Source organism: Hypanus sabinus, chromosome 6, assembly GCF_030144855.1.
Source record: "Hypanus sabinus isolate sHypSab1 chromosome 6, sHypSab1.hap1, whole genome shotgun sequence".
NCBI classification, from domain to species: domain Eukaryota; kingdom Metazoa; phylum Chordata; class Chondrichthyes; order Myliobatiformes; family Dasyatidae; genus Hypanus; species Hypanus sabinus.
The window spans coordinates 54,429,425-54,443,853 of NC_082711.1; the positions used below are offsets into that span (position 1 = coordinate 54,429,425).

At 41.9% G+C, this 14,429-nt stretch overlaps 1 protein-coding gene and 1 long non-coding RNA gene across 4 annotated transcripts in view; one reads left to right on the plus strand and one right to left on the minus strand.

Annotated features, from left to right (window-relative positions):
- The window catches only part of LOC132395472 (voltage-dependent L-type calcium channel subunit beta-2-like), a 324,563-nt gene that overhangs the window by 163,974 nt on the left and 146,160 nt on the right, over positions 1 to 14,429 (minus strand). The gene's annotated exons all lie outside the window — the stretch shown is intronic.
- LOC132395475 (uncharacterized) overlaps positions 1 to 14,429 on the plus strand; it is a 29,409-nt gene that overhangs the window by 7,051 nt on the left and 7,929 nt on the right. Inside the window, exon 3 of the long non-coding RNA XR_009512621.1 lies at positions 567 to 810. This is a non-coding gene — a long non-coding RNA (uncharacterized LOC132395475). The remainder of the gene's footprint in view (positions 1 to 566; positions 811 to 14,429) is intronic.

A 14,429-nucleotide genomic window follows, 5' to 3' on the forward strand; every position in this document is an offset into this window, starting at 1 on the left:
AGTTAAAATTACTGTATTCGATGTACCTATAATATATTCAATGCAAAATGGGATAGGGAATCTCTGAATTCAGTATATTATAATATTCAGTATATTAATTTATCAAAAATGTCAAGTGACAATGCAGTTTTGCATAGGTTTACAAATCAGCAATGTTAAATAGAGGAATATTTACTGCAGACCTATTACTTAAACTGAGAAACTGCTCGTTTCCCCTCAAGCAGAGTTAAAGCAATTAAATTTATTTGAAGAAATTCTCCACTCTGTTGTAACCATGAGGAACAGTGTTTTTTATTGACCATTTGTCAGACATCTGTCTCTGGTGCTTAGCTTCTCCCACACGCTGAATAACACACAAGAAGCCAACTTAAAACCAGGCTCTTGTTAAAGAAGAAATCTCCCATCTGTGCTTCAGCTGTCACTAATTCTCATTTTTAATATCCCCTCAGACCAGTGATTATGAAACATAAGCAACCATCATGTACTTATTTATGCATTTATAAAATATATACGATAATTTAACTTCTTTCAATTTGTTTTTTTTCTCCTTCGGTTTATTTGGACAGCAATTTAAACCAAATTCCCAAGCATTTGCATAAAATATCAGGTTGGATCTTGCTGTCCCTGGCCTGCTGCCTGCAGTCCCCACCTGACTGAGTTGGAAATGGAATATCAATCTCACTGGCCTGCCACACATTCAAGTTGAATACTGAGGGTTGAATACTCCTCATGGCCTCAGGAAGTGCAGGAGAGCAAACACCCTACCTACCCTGATAAACTGCTGCCTGTGCTTGACAGATGTTAAGGCAGGTGGGCATAGCGTTATTTTCCATCAACAATAAAAATAAATTTCACAGGTTGTAAACTTTTCTGAAAATCAAAAATAATTTAAAAATGTTAAAATTGAAGTAACTAATTCAAATAAGTTACTTGCTGAATGTTTCCTATGTTGTCTGCTTTTATTTTAAAAACATACCTCATCTTGTGCGGGGTTACAACTCACTGAAAGCTCTGATCTTATGCCAAGCTGACCCGTCTCTACGCAGAGTGCAGCAGCTGAGGACGGTGACGTAGACCCGACTCATTGAGCTCTGTATCATGCATCTACCACTTCACTTCCCATGCGCATGGCGTAGTTTAGTGACATCAGTTGTCATTTATTTAGTACAGGGAATTGCGAGCCAGATAGCTCCCTGAGTGGTGAATGAGATGCAACAGAAATCAACTATTCTCAGGAGTACTGGAATGCCATGAGCCACTGATTGAATAAATCCAGGGCTCTCATGCCCCCGTCAATAACTGAGAGGCCACCTCAGATTAGATTAAGTAAACATTCGAGGCTGATGAGGAAGTGCTGTACATTTCTTAACAACCATGCTTTCCAAGCATCACTAACCCTATGATTACATGTCATTTTGTCATTGTTTATTTTAATGTATCTTTATCCTTTTCCCCATTCTCCCATGATCCAAATTGATCCTTTGGGAACTCCCTAACTCAACCTTTTTAAAATACATTTCCTTTCCATCCTGTCAGACTAACCTCTCATTGCTAGTCCCTTTACTGGCAGCACTGCCCCCTTTCTTCTCTGTCGTTTCCTACGGAGCTAAGGAAATCTGAATTAAAATCTGCTTTATTATCTCTGACATGTGTTTTGAAATTTGTTGTTTTGTGTCAACAGTACAGTGCAAGACATTAAAATACTATAAATATTAAAATTACTAATAAATAAAAAATGAGTGCAGAAGGACAGTGAGACAACGTTCATGGGTTCATGGAGTATTTAGATATCTGATGGTGGAGGGGAAGAAGCTCTTTCTAAAATATTGAGTGTGCATATTCAGGCTCCTGTACCTTCTCTTTTGTGGTATCAATGAGAAAATGGCATGTCCTGAAAATTGAGGTAATAGCTTACATAACGATAAATCGTGAATCAGGTCCACCAGAGGTAAAATAGCCTTTGTCAGGCAAACAGAAATTTTTCCTAAAGCAACTATATAGGTTCTTAGGGATAAGAACATGATGGTTAGCCAGTCAACAATGGCTTGACATTCAAGTAGCTTGGAGCTAAAATTCTTTGTCTTCAGTTACATATCTTAACTCCACATTGTTTAACAACCTTCCTAAGAAAATGTGCGGCTCTATAATGTCAAGAGAGAAAATGTGATTCTCTCTCTTGACATTATAGAGCACAGTTCAGATGTATAACTACAGAACCAAGAAAGTTTTGGGAAATCATGATTAATATATCTACCATGATCTTACATATATCAGTTAATACTCTAAGATACAAACTGTCAGGAGTTTTGCCACCTCAAGTTCCAATACTTATCCAATACAAATTTTGAAAAGTAAATTGAATGCACTAACTTACTCCAAATAACTTAGCATTGGTGGCATCCTATCTGCAAATCAATAACATTCATTGAACAATTCTGCCACTTTCTTACAGTCATCACAGATTCAATACCTTTGGCCGTCAATGGATTTACATTTTCTTACCTTACATTTTCATACCACCTTACTTTGTTGGTGGCTGAGATATTCCTTGCAATATTTTTAATATTCTCTCTTAAACATTTATAACTTTCATTGTATCCCTTTGATTTTATTCTTAAACCTTCTAAGTGGGGTTCTATCTCCCCTTTCAATCGAGTTTAATTCAGATAAGCTGCACTTTGGGAAGCCAAATCAAGGTAGGACTTTTGCAATGAATGGTAGAGCCCTGTGATGTGTGGTAGAACAGAGAGACCTTGGAGTACAAGTACAAAGTTCATTGAAAGTAGAGTCACAGAGTAGTGAAGAAGACTGTTGGCATGCTGGCCTTCATCAGTGAATTCAGGAGTTACGATGGCAAATGAGCAACAACATCACACTCAATGTCAGGAAGACAAAGGAATGGGTTGTGGACATCAGGAAGGGGAAGTCAGGAGAATACACTCTGGTCCTTCGTGATGAAAAGGGAATGCAGCTTTCAATTGCTGGCTGTCATCATCTCAGAGAATCAATTCTGTGCCCAATACACAGATGCAGTCACAAAGAAGGTGCACTATTGGCTCTGCTTCATTAGGAGTCTGACATGACTTGGTATGTCACCAACTCTTGCAAATTTTAAGTTCAAGTTCTTTTTATTGTCTTTCAATCATACACATAATACCATCAAATGAAACAGCATTCCTCTGGGGCCAAGGTGCAAAACACAGTGCCAACAGCTCACAGCACATATAGCACATATATTTATGATAACAGAAAAACATACAGTCAAAAAAACATATAGCCCAAGTCCTTCAGTGGCATGGCCTGTAGATTGATGGTTTCAATTTTCAAGTACATTTATTACCAAAAAATGTTTAAATGACACAACCTTGAAATTAGTTTGCTTACATGCAGCTACAAAGCAAGAAACCCGAAAGAACCCAATTTAAAAAATAAAACCTAACACCCGATGTGCAGAGAGAATTCTGAACCAAAATGAGTCCTTAGATCTGAACCCTGGATCAGCCCAAGGCTTTGGTATCAGTTCATCACATTAGTGGGTACGGAGCTCAGCAGCCTGGGCAGTCTCCATAGTCTCAGTGCCAACGAGAGAGGAGTGAACATTGCAGAAGGGTGAGCAAAAATCATATCTCGCCTCTGGCCCTGACATCCCGCCTCTCCAGTCTATCTGGGCTGCCATTTAAATTGTCCAAACAGTATATCATACCTTACACAGAGGAAGGCTCTGGGCCTAGACCATACACCAGTGACTCACTCCGGGCCCAAATTTCACCATCCAGCCACCCTTGATTTCTCCAAACTGGCTTGGCACCCAGTGCGATCCACCTTGCACCCAAGCCAGTTGTACAGGCATTGAAATCCCTCTAACTTGACGTCTCCTCTCCGAATGGCTCACTCCATGTGTGTCAAATCTGCAGCATACCAGTATGGTTCACCCCTCAAATTCACTTCACCTTTGCTCGCTTCTTCTTTGTGGTGATAATTTACAACAGTTTACTTTAGAAAAGTTGTTATTAGTAATGTTTTTAGTTGAATTTCTTGACTTTTGAACTACCAGAGAACTATTGCACACATTTCGTAGCACCATCTTAATCCAGAATGATGGTGTATGGGATCTTGTCCTTGTCCAGCTTGTCTTCCCCTGTGCAAACGTTGGAAGGGAGCACTGACGGGATGAACCAGACCAGGCAAGGATTCCAGCACTCTCACAGAGGCCTCTGCTCTCTCCCGCATCAACTTCAGCATCTTCTCTCCTGGGTGGCTGCAATAGGCAGGGCCACGATATGAGGGGCTAGTACATACAACAGGGAGCCAACGAGACCCCCCCACCATTGGTGTCACCAATGAACCAGTGAACACTTGCAGTGTTCTATGTTAACAAAGTCCAACAGGGTCTGGCAATCACTATAAAAATGGCCAAGACATCATTTACACAGACTGTTGGACCGCACCTCACTGGTTCACAACAAAGGTATGCGCCAAGTCCAGGTGACAACACCATGTGCAATATCCCTGCTCTATTGATATCAAACAACTCACTGACAGGCTAGGTCTGCAGTACTTACTGTTCTTAATATCCATCAGTGTCTTGAGATTGAAAAATGATGTAAAGGATGGACAATTACACTGTGGGTAACCGTGGAACCGTGCACACCACCATCAGATTTCTATAGAAGATGGTGGGGAACATTCTGACAAGTTGCATCACTGCCTGGTATGCAGCCTCCAATGTACAGGGTAACAAGAGGATACAGAGGGTTGTTGATTCAGCCAGTTACATCATGGGTACAAATCTCCTCACCAACAAGAACATCTTCAATAGACAATTCCTGAAAAGACCAAATCCATCAGTAACGACCCTCAGCATTCAGGACATGCCCTCTTTTGCTTTACTACCATCGGGGTGAAGGTACAGGAGCCTGAACACCCACACTCAATATTTTAGAAACAGCCCCTTCCCCTCCGCCATCAGATTTCTGAACAGTCCATGAACCCATGAACACAGCCTCGTTATTTCTCTCCTGCACTATTTAATTAATTTTGTAACTTATAGGAATTTGTATGTTGTGCTGCTGGCAAAACAACAAAGTTCATGACATAGTCATTGGAAAAACCCTGATTCTGATCCTGAGGATGAGGGAGAAATTTATTAGGAATTTCAGGGGCAGCATTTTCACATAGCAGGTGGCCCGTATGTAGAATGAACTGACAGAAGGAGTGGTTGAGGCAATTTTGGCAACAATTTAAAAGGTAGTTGGACAGATACATGGATAGAAAAGTTGAGGACCATACATAGCAAATGGGATTGGCCTGGATCAACATCTTGATTGGCCTAGCCCGGTGGGCCTAAAGTGCTGCTTGAATGCTGTATGTTGCTATGACTATAATTGTGTATGCATTTCCTTTAACTTTTATACATTCTCTTACCTCACTGAAAAAAATAAATCTTGGATCAGTACAACCCACCTCTGATTCTGCAGACACAAGAGACTGCAGATGCTGGAATCTGGAGCGACAAACAATCTGCTGGAGGAACGGATGCTGCTCAGCCTTCTCAGTTCCTCCAGCAAATGGTTTGCTATTTTCTGATCCTTCTTGCCCACCATCTTCCAGACTCTCCTCCCCTATTCTACTGATTCTCCCTTTTAATTTCCAGTCATTTTCATGCCCCTTGTCCATGTTATGCTCCACTGCATGCATATTCACCTTCCTTGGCATCATTTCACAAGCATGACTCAAGAGTTCACCATAAATTGCAGACATCTCAGTGTGCTGGTGAAGTGATGGAATGCTGTACTATATATTACCTTCCCTCAGATGAAATGAAAAGATTTTGTCCTGACCAAAATTTATTATATAAACTATATCACTCAAACAGTTAAAGTTATAAAAGTGTGTATAAATGTAAGTTCAAAATTATGTCCATCAGGGAATTGCACAATAGTTGCCTAGGCATCCTGCAGATATTTTCCCATGGTAGCAGAGACCCTCAGGCTCTCAGAGCCAAGTCCAAGTTGAGTAAGGACAGGGTTCCTTGGAGTTATTAGTTCCTAGTGGTAATTATTTAGAGAAACTGCTGGGAAAGGAACATTTACTAAGAGTGTGTCAATATCTGCAAGGAATCCAACTATGGAGAAATTCAAATCTGACTGCATTGCATGACTCACTTGCCAACTAAACTGAAGGAAACCTTAGTTGCATTGATCTTTTGCAGACTCAAAATATCGCACTCTACAAGTGAAAGCTGAACATTCCACTGGACACATGAAGATAACTTTTTTGTTTATTCTTACATTCTTGTCACATTCTTCTGAAATAACTGATTAAAATGCTTATCTTATTGCCTATATTACAGCACACTGTATTGATGCTGGAAGAGGAAAGGTCCCTAATAAACAAGCTTTATAAGTTAAAACCCATTGTTCTTTGAAAATATTTTTGGGAATGAAATATCTCAGAATGTGTTTTTCCCCCCAGTAGGAAGAGCAAATAGGAGCATATCTTTGCTTTTTATGTGATGAATTCAGAATGCCACTTGACAGAAATCTTTTTGATATATCAAACAAATGAACAGTACCATTTCCCACCACTCACTAACATTTAAACAAAAATAATTGTTAACCACTCTCAAGTTTAAACCCAAGTTCTGGGAACTTACGATGAAAGATATTAAGAATATTGAAAGAATCCATAATCCTTGCTGTAATAAGTCAAACCTGAATAACGCTTTCAATACTGAACAGGTCATATGGTGTCTGTGGAGCTAAACTCGGAGAGGATATAGACAGAATAGCAGGACTGTAGGGAGTGTTGTGAAACAAAGAGACCTCAGGGTACAACAACATAGTTCTCTGAAAATGTTATTTTAAATAGTGGGTGAAGAAGGGTATGGCTTGTTTGCTTTTATCAGTAGGGGTATTAAGTACAACAACTAGGGCATCATGTTACTCCCAGAGTTTTCTGTACAGTTCTGACTGCCACATCACAGGAAAGATATGATTAAACTAGATATGCTGAAAAGATTGACAAGGATGTTTCAGGGTCTGGAGTGCTTGAGATCTTGGGAGAAACTTGATAGGCTGGGATGTTTTTCTTCAGTAAAGAAGGCTGAGGGGTTACCTTAACAGAAGTTTATAGAATCAGATGGGAGCCTAATGAATGCTGAATAGTCTTTTTCACAGACAAATGGGACTAACTCAAGTAGGCAGTTTGCTCAGTATGGTTGAATTGGGCAGAAGGGCCACTTTCTGTGCTGTATAACCCTGTGACGCTGTGACCCGATAAACACTTTTATTCCTGTAAATGCTTCATATTCTTCTGAGTATTTTTCAGCATTTGCTGTCTTTATTTCAAATCTCCACATCCAGAGTATATCATTTTCATCTTGGAGAATACCTCATAGTTCTCATTTGATGCCATAGGGTAATCCTTTTATAAAAAAACCTTTGCTGGAAAGTTGTTATAGCAGGTGGGTATTGTCACATGGGAGGTGATGAATGAACTGTTTTATTCAACTTTTCTTCCTAAAACATTCAGACATTTTCAACAGATAAAAGAACTGTTCATGGTTTTGACTACTTTTGTGCTTGCCAAGTTAAAAAGCTCAACCAAAAGCCTTCATATAAAGCAGATGTCAGCAATTATAGCTGCTGCTTAATAATTTTCTCCTGACTTCCAAAACAAAAAGGCGGATCATTCGAAGATCATTAAAACTGTCAAATAAGTGACATCTGTCAGATGTAACTGCAATAAATAATTTGCCTGGAAAGGTAACAAAAACATTTTCTGTTCTTAATCAAGTTGAATAAATTGAATAAGATACCAAGTCTCAATTTTATCTTTTGACAATAAGTGCCATTGATAATGCAGTGGCATGGAAAAGATATTTTAATGCCATTTGAAATGAACTTCAATCTTCTTGCTTGCCGACAACAGATTCTTAGTTAAACAGGAAACCAAATTGATTAAAATTCATTTAAAAAATGTAAAGCACTAAAGTGATTAAATTAAGTTTTATGATATTGATGTGTATTGACCAGGCTGTTCTTTGGAATGTTGTAGAGTTCAAGAAAATGTTTTTCCCTTAGAATACTTAATTAAATATTCTGACTGGGCTTTCAAAATTGGCTAGGCTATGCTTTAGTATCATAACTTCCTGCAGCTTTGACGAAGGACATTCCATCCCTCGTATCTATCCTAGTCCTTTAGAATCTCCTACTTCCATCATTTTGCCCCCAAATCCTCTGAAATATTAACCCATTGAAGACCTGCTTAAGTTTGAGAATCATTGAAAATAGATCTGGACAGAATCATTCACAGTATTCAAGTGTTTGCCAAAGAATCCCACAAAGCATTTACTTAACAGGGCACAGAATAAAGTGTAACAGTTATAGTGCAGAAATTGGTGCAAGGTCAAAACAAGGTAGATTATGTGGTCGGGAGTTCATCTCATCATACCAGGGAACTGTTCAATAGTCTTTGAACAGTAGGATAGAAGCCTGGCGGTGGATGCTCTCAGACTTTTGTATCTTTTGCCCAATGGGAGGAGGGAGAAAAGAGGTTGTCCAGGGTGGATGGGTCTTTGTTTATGCTGGCTGCTTTACCAAGGCAGCGAGAAGGGTAGGCAGAGTGTATGGAGGGGAAGCTGGTTTCCATGATGTTCTAAGCTGTGTCCATAACTCTTTGCAGTTTCTCATGTCATGTGCAGAGCTTGACTGCACTGGTAGATCCAGTAAACTGATAGATCAAGTTCGCTGATGATACAACAGTAGTTGGCCTCATGAACAACAATGATGAAAAGGAGTCATACAGAGGGGAGATGGCCAGGCTGGTAAAATAGTGTGAGCAAAACAATTTGTGTCTCAACATGGATAAGACCAAAGAAATGATTGGTGGACTTTTGGAAAATGAGACTGACCACTCCTCACTGCACATAAACGGCTCCTCTACGTTGAGAGTTAGGAACACCAGGTTTCTAGGAGTGCACATGATGGTCAACCTAACCTGATCCCTCAACACCACCTCTTTTGTCTAGAATGCACAGTGGTGTCTCCACTTCCTGCGGAGATTGAGGCATGTCAGGCTCCCACACCTGCTCCCACCACCATCCTAACCAATTTTTACAGGAGCACAATTGAGTGTGTCCTGGCCATCTGGTAGGGGAATTGAAAGGCATTTGACCGCAAGTCCCTTCAAAGGATTGTGAGGACTGCTGAGAGGATCATCAGTGTCTCTATTCCACCTATCAGAGATGTTTATCCAGGGATCAATGATGTCTCCCATCTGTCCAACAATTCTTTGATCCTCTTGGGCAGGAGGTACAGAAGCATACTGACAAGAACTGGTAGGATGAAAAACAGCTTCTTCCCCTGGCTGTAAGACTGATGAACTCATTGCCGCCACCTACTTTTTATCTCGTGTGAAGCCCTAAAAGCCTAATTATGCTTACTTTTTTAACTTGCACCATAAAGGCATCTAATTATTTGTTAATTTATTGTGGTAGTATTACTTGCAGCTTGGGCAACTGCCAGTCTCCCATACAACCGTGCCCAGGCCTGCGCCCTGGAAACCTTCCAAGGTGCAAACCCATGGTCTCACGAGACTAACAGATGCCTTTTCAAGTATTACTTCATGTATTTTGTGTGTGAGTTGTATGGACTGTGTTGTGTACCTTGCTCTGGAGGAACATTGTTTCGTTTGACAGTATACACATGTATGGTCCAATGACAATAATCTGAACTTGAAACTGAACTTGAACCAAGCTGTGAGGTATCTAGATATGATACTTTCTATGATGCATTAATAAGGATTGACGAGGGTCAAGGGGCATACCAAATTTCTTTAGCCATCTAAGGAAGTAGAGACACTGGTAAACTTTCTTGGTCATGGTATCTGTTTGGTTAAACCAGGACAGGCAATTGTGACGTTCGCTCTTAGGAACTTGAAGTTCTCAGTCCTTTCAATTCTGCTCCACTGATATAAACAGGAGTATGTTTTTTACTCCTTTTGTCCAATCAATGACTGGCTCTTTTAAACTGCTCATACGAAAGGAAAGGTTGCTAATATGACACCATGTCCTATACTCTGACCCCTCATTATTTGAGATATGGCCTACTACAGTGATACCATATACAAACTTGTAAAAGGAGCTAGAGCAGAATCCGGCCACACAGTTGTGAGTGCACAGGGAGCAGATTAAGGAGCTGAGGAGACAGTCCCGAAAGGACACTGGTGTTGAGGTTAAGCATCATGGAGGTTGCTGCCTATCCTTTCTGATTATGTTCTGTTGATCAAGAAGTGAAGAATCCCTTTGCAAAGGGAGATGTTAAGTTCTAGGTCTAGAAAGTTTCAAATGAATTTGCATGGAATTATTGTATTGAGGCCGAGCTGTAGTCAATAACTAATAGTCAACCATAGGTGTCTTTACTGTTCAGATGCTCCAGAATTGAATGCAGGCTAAAGATGAGTTTCAGTCATAGGTGAACTGCAATGGGTTGAGGTTGGCTGGGAGGCTGGAGTTAATGTGTGCCATGCTTAGCCTTGTTAAGCACTTCATGATGGTGGGTGGATGTCAGAGCCACCAGGCGATAGCTATTAAGGCACATAACCTTGCTTTTCATAGACACTAGGAAGATGGTAGTCTTCTTAAAGCAGATGGGAACCTGTGATTGAAGCGTGGAGATATTCAAACTGTCTGAAAATACCCTGTCAGATACCTGTGCAGGAGCTAAGGGACCCTATCTGGGTGACAAGCTTACCATGGTTTGTTCTCTGGTAGGGTTACCTTACATCCGCAATGATGACTGTGGGTTCTGATACATAGGAAGTTATTGCCAATGCCCTTGAGTTCCAAACATGTAGTGAATGCATTAAGTTCATAGGGAAGCTATGTGCCATTGTTGGCGATGCTGCCAGATTTTGTATTGTAACCTCTGATAGCAATTAATCCTTGCCACAACTGACGGCTAGTCTGGGACCACTGTCTCCCGGCATCCCTGATGGCTTTATGGAGATCATATCTCACTTTCTTGTAAAGGTCAGACTCACCTGATTTCAATGCCGCAGCCCTAGACATCTGAAGGGAGTGGATATTCTGATTCATCAATGGTTTCCTGTTTAGGAACATCCGTATTGTCCTCTTGATACACAGCCCTCCACACACTTACTGATGAAATCCTTTTTGGTGGTGACGTACTCATTTAGGCTGGCTGCTGAGTTTTTGAAAGAGACCACTCTACCAACTCAAAGTAGTCATGCAGAAATTTAACTGTTTCCTCAGACTAGCACTATAATACCTTCTGTACTGGAGCCTCACTCGCTTTTCAGCTTCTGTCTGAATGCAGGACAAAGGGGTACAGCCTGGTGCTCTGACCTGCTGTATTACCAAAGTGTGGACAGGGTTGTGGGCGGAGGTGGGAGGTTTAGTGACTTGGAAGACACTTAGATGCTTGTGTTGCTATCATAATTGTCAAGGGTGTTTGGGTCCCTGATGGGACAGGAGACATGCTGATGATATTTTGGTAACACACTCTCGAAGCTGGCCTGGTTGAAGTCGCTGGCAGAGATGAAGAGGTCTTCAGGGTGTCTCGTTTCAGTGCTATTGACTGCAGAGTATGGTTCATTGAGTGCCAGCTTCATCTCTGATGCAGACTGCCATCAGGACTGCAGAAGTGAGCTCCCATGGCAGGTTGCTTGAGGAACATTCCACCATTATGGGTGAGATGGGTGAGCAGGAACTCAGTAGGCCCATCAGGTATGAGCGCCATGATTTGGTAGCTAGGAAGCAAACCCCTCAGCCTCCTGCTGGAGGAACTCAGTGGGTCAGACTGTAGTTGCAAAAGCAGAATCAATCTTCCGGTTTTAAGCCAAGGTGCTGACTATCCCTTTATGTCTGACCTGCTGGGCTCCTCTCACAGTTTGATTTCTGAACCACTCGCTGGAGATTATTTTAACACTGACAATTTACATTTCTATATTTAGACGTGTTCTACAGATGGTTATAGAGATGCTTCTATTTCTTCAATAATATTTACTGAAATGTCATTTGAAATATCATGGAACATAGAACATAGAGGATTAAAACACAGTACAGGTCCCTCAACCCAAGATATTGTGCTAAACGACCATAAGACATAGAAGCAGAATTAGGCCATTTGGCACATCAAATCTATTCCACTGTTCCATCATGGCTGATTTATTATCCCTCTCAAACCCATTATCCTGCCTTCTCCCCATAATCTTTGATGCCCTGACTAATCAAGAACCTCTCAACTTCTGCTTTAGATATACTTAGTGACTTGGCCTCCACAGCCATCTGTGGCAATGAATTCATTGCCCTCTGGTTAAATAAATTCCTCCCCCTATGCCCTCTGGTTCTAGATTCAGCCACATTCACCCATTCCTGGAGGAATTTCAGTATTCAGGAGATTTGAATGAGATCCCCCACATTCTACTAAACTCCAGCAAGTACAGCCCCAGAGTCATTAAACGCTTCTCATACATTAACCCTGTCGTTCCTGGAATTATTCGGGTGAACTTCCTCTGGACCATTTCCAATGCCACCACACGCCACTATCATCGTACAGGGCCTATCATCGGTGTCAACAGAGCTCTATGAACAAAATAAAGTACAGAAGGGATAAGCAGAGCAGCCACTGGCGGGAGAAGGCCGGTGGCAAGAGTAGAAGTGATAGGCTTTGGCTCGGAAGAGGTGTCAGCTCTGTGTTAAGCATTTGTTAAGGTTTCCTTTTAGATTTTTTTTCTCTCTAACTGTACCATTTAAATGGCAGTGTTGTGTTCTCCGTGCCAGATGTTGGAGAACTGGGAGACCCAGAGTTTCCTGGGCAACTACATCTGCAGGAAGTGCATCCAGCTGCAGCTCCTAGAAGATCGTGTTAGGGATTTGGAGCTGCAGCTGGATGACCTTCGGCTTGTATGGGACAGTGAGGAGATAATTGATCAAAACTGCAGGGAAGTAGTCACCCCAAAGTTGCAGGAGGCGAGTAGCTGGGTGACTGTCAGGAGAAATGGAAATGGCAGTTGGAGCAGAGCACACCTGTGGCCATTCCCCTCTAAAATAAGTTTTGGATATGTTTGTGGGGGCAACCACCCCCCCTGGGAGAATGCCAAGGCAAACAGGTTACAGGCACTGAGCGTGGGTCCGTGGTGCAGAAGGGAAAAAGAGAGAAGAAGGGAACGGTAGTGATGGGGGAATAGAGAGAGATTGAATTCAAGAGCAGGGAGGTCATGCTGCAACTATACGGGGTACTGGTGAGGCCGCAGCTGGGGTACTGTGTGCAGTTCTGGTCTCCATTCTTGAAGAAGGATATACTGGCCTTGGAGGCAGTGCAGAGGAGGTTCACCAGGTTGATTCCAGGGATGAAGGGGTTAACCTAGGAGGAGAGATTGAGTCGCCTGGGACTATACTCTCTGGAGTTCAGAAGAATGAGAGGGGTTCTTATAGAAACATATAGATAGAAGTAGGAAAGTTGTTTCCATTGGTAGGTGAGACTGGAACTAGGGGACATTGCCTCAAGATTCAGGGGAGAAGATTTAGCACGGAGATGAGGAGAAATGGTTTTTCCCAGAGAGTGGTGAATCTGCAGAATTCTCTGCCCAGGGAAGCAGTTGAGGCTTCCTCACTAAATATATTTAAGAAACAGTGAGATAGGGTTTTTACATAGTAAGGGAATTAAGGGTTATGGGGAAAAGCCAAGTAGATGGAGCTGAGTTTACAGACAGATCAGCCATGGTCTTATTGAATGGCGGGGCATGCTCGATGGGCCAGATGGCCTACTCCTGCCCCTATTTCTTATGTTCTTATGAGGAGAACAGAAAAGAGATTCTGCGGATGTGAATGGGACACCCAGATGGTATGTTAACTCCCAGGTGCCAGGGTCAGGGATATCTCAGATTGTGTCTACAGCATTTTGGAGAAGGAGGGAGAGCAGCCAGATGACTTGGTACAAATGACATAGAAAGGAAGAGCAAAGAGGTCCTGAAGAGAGATTTTACTGAGCTAGGTAGAAACCTGAGAAGCAGGACCTCCCACATAGTAATTTCTGGATTGTTGCCTCTGCCACGCACCAGTGAGGGTAGAAACAGGATGATATGGCAGATAAATGTGTGGCTGAGAAGCTGGTGCAGGGAGCAGGGCTTCAGGTTCTTGGATAATTGGGATCTCTTCTGGGGGAGGTATGACCTATGCAAAAGTGACAGGTTGCACCTGAACCCGAGGGGGACCAATATTCTTGCAGGTAGGTTTGTTAGGGCTGTTGGGGAGGGTTTAAACTAATTTGGCGGTGGGGGGGGGGGTGGGAACCAGAGTGAATCGACTCAATATAGGATGGATAGTAAAAAAGTAGAGACAGCATACAGTCAGCCTGTCAGGTGATGGCAGGCAGCTGATGGGACTTAGTCGCTGCCAACAGGCT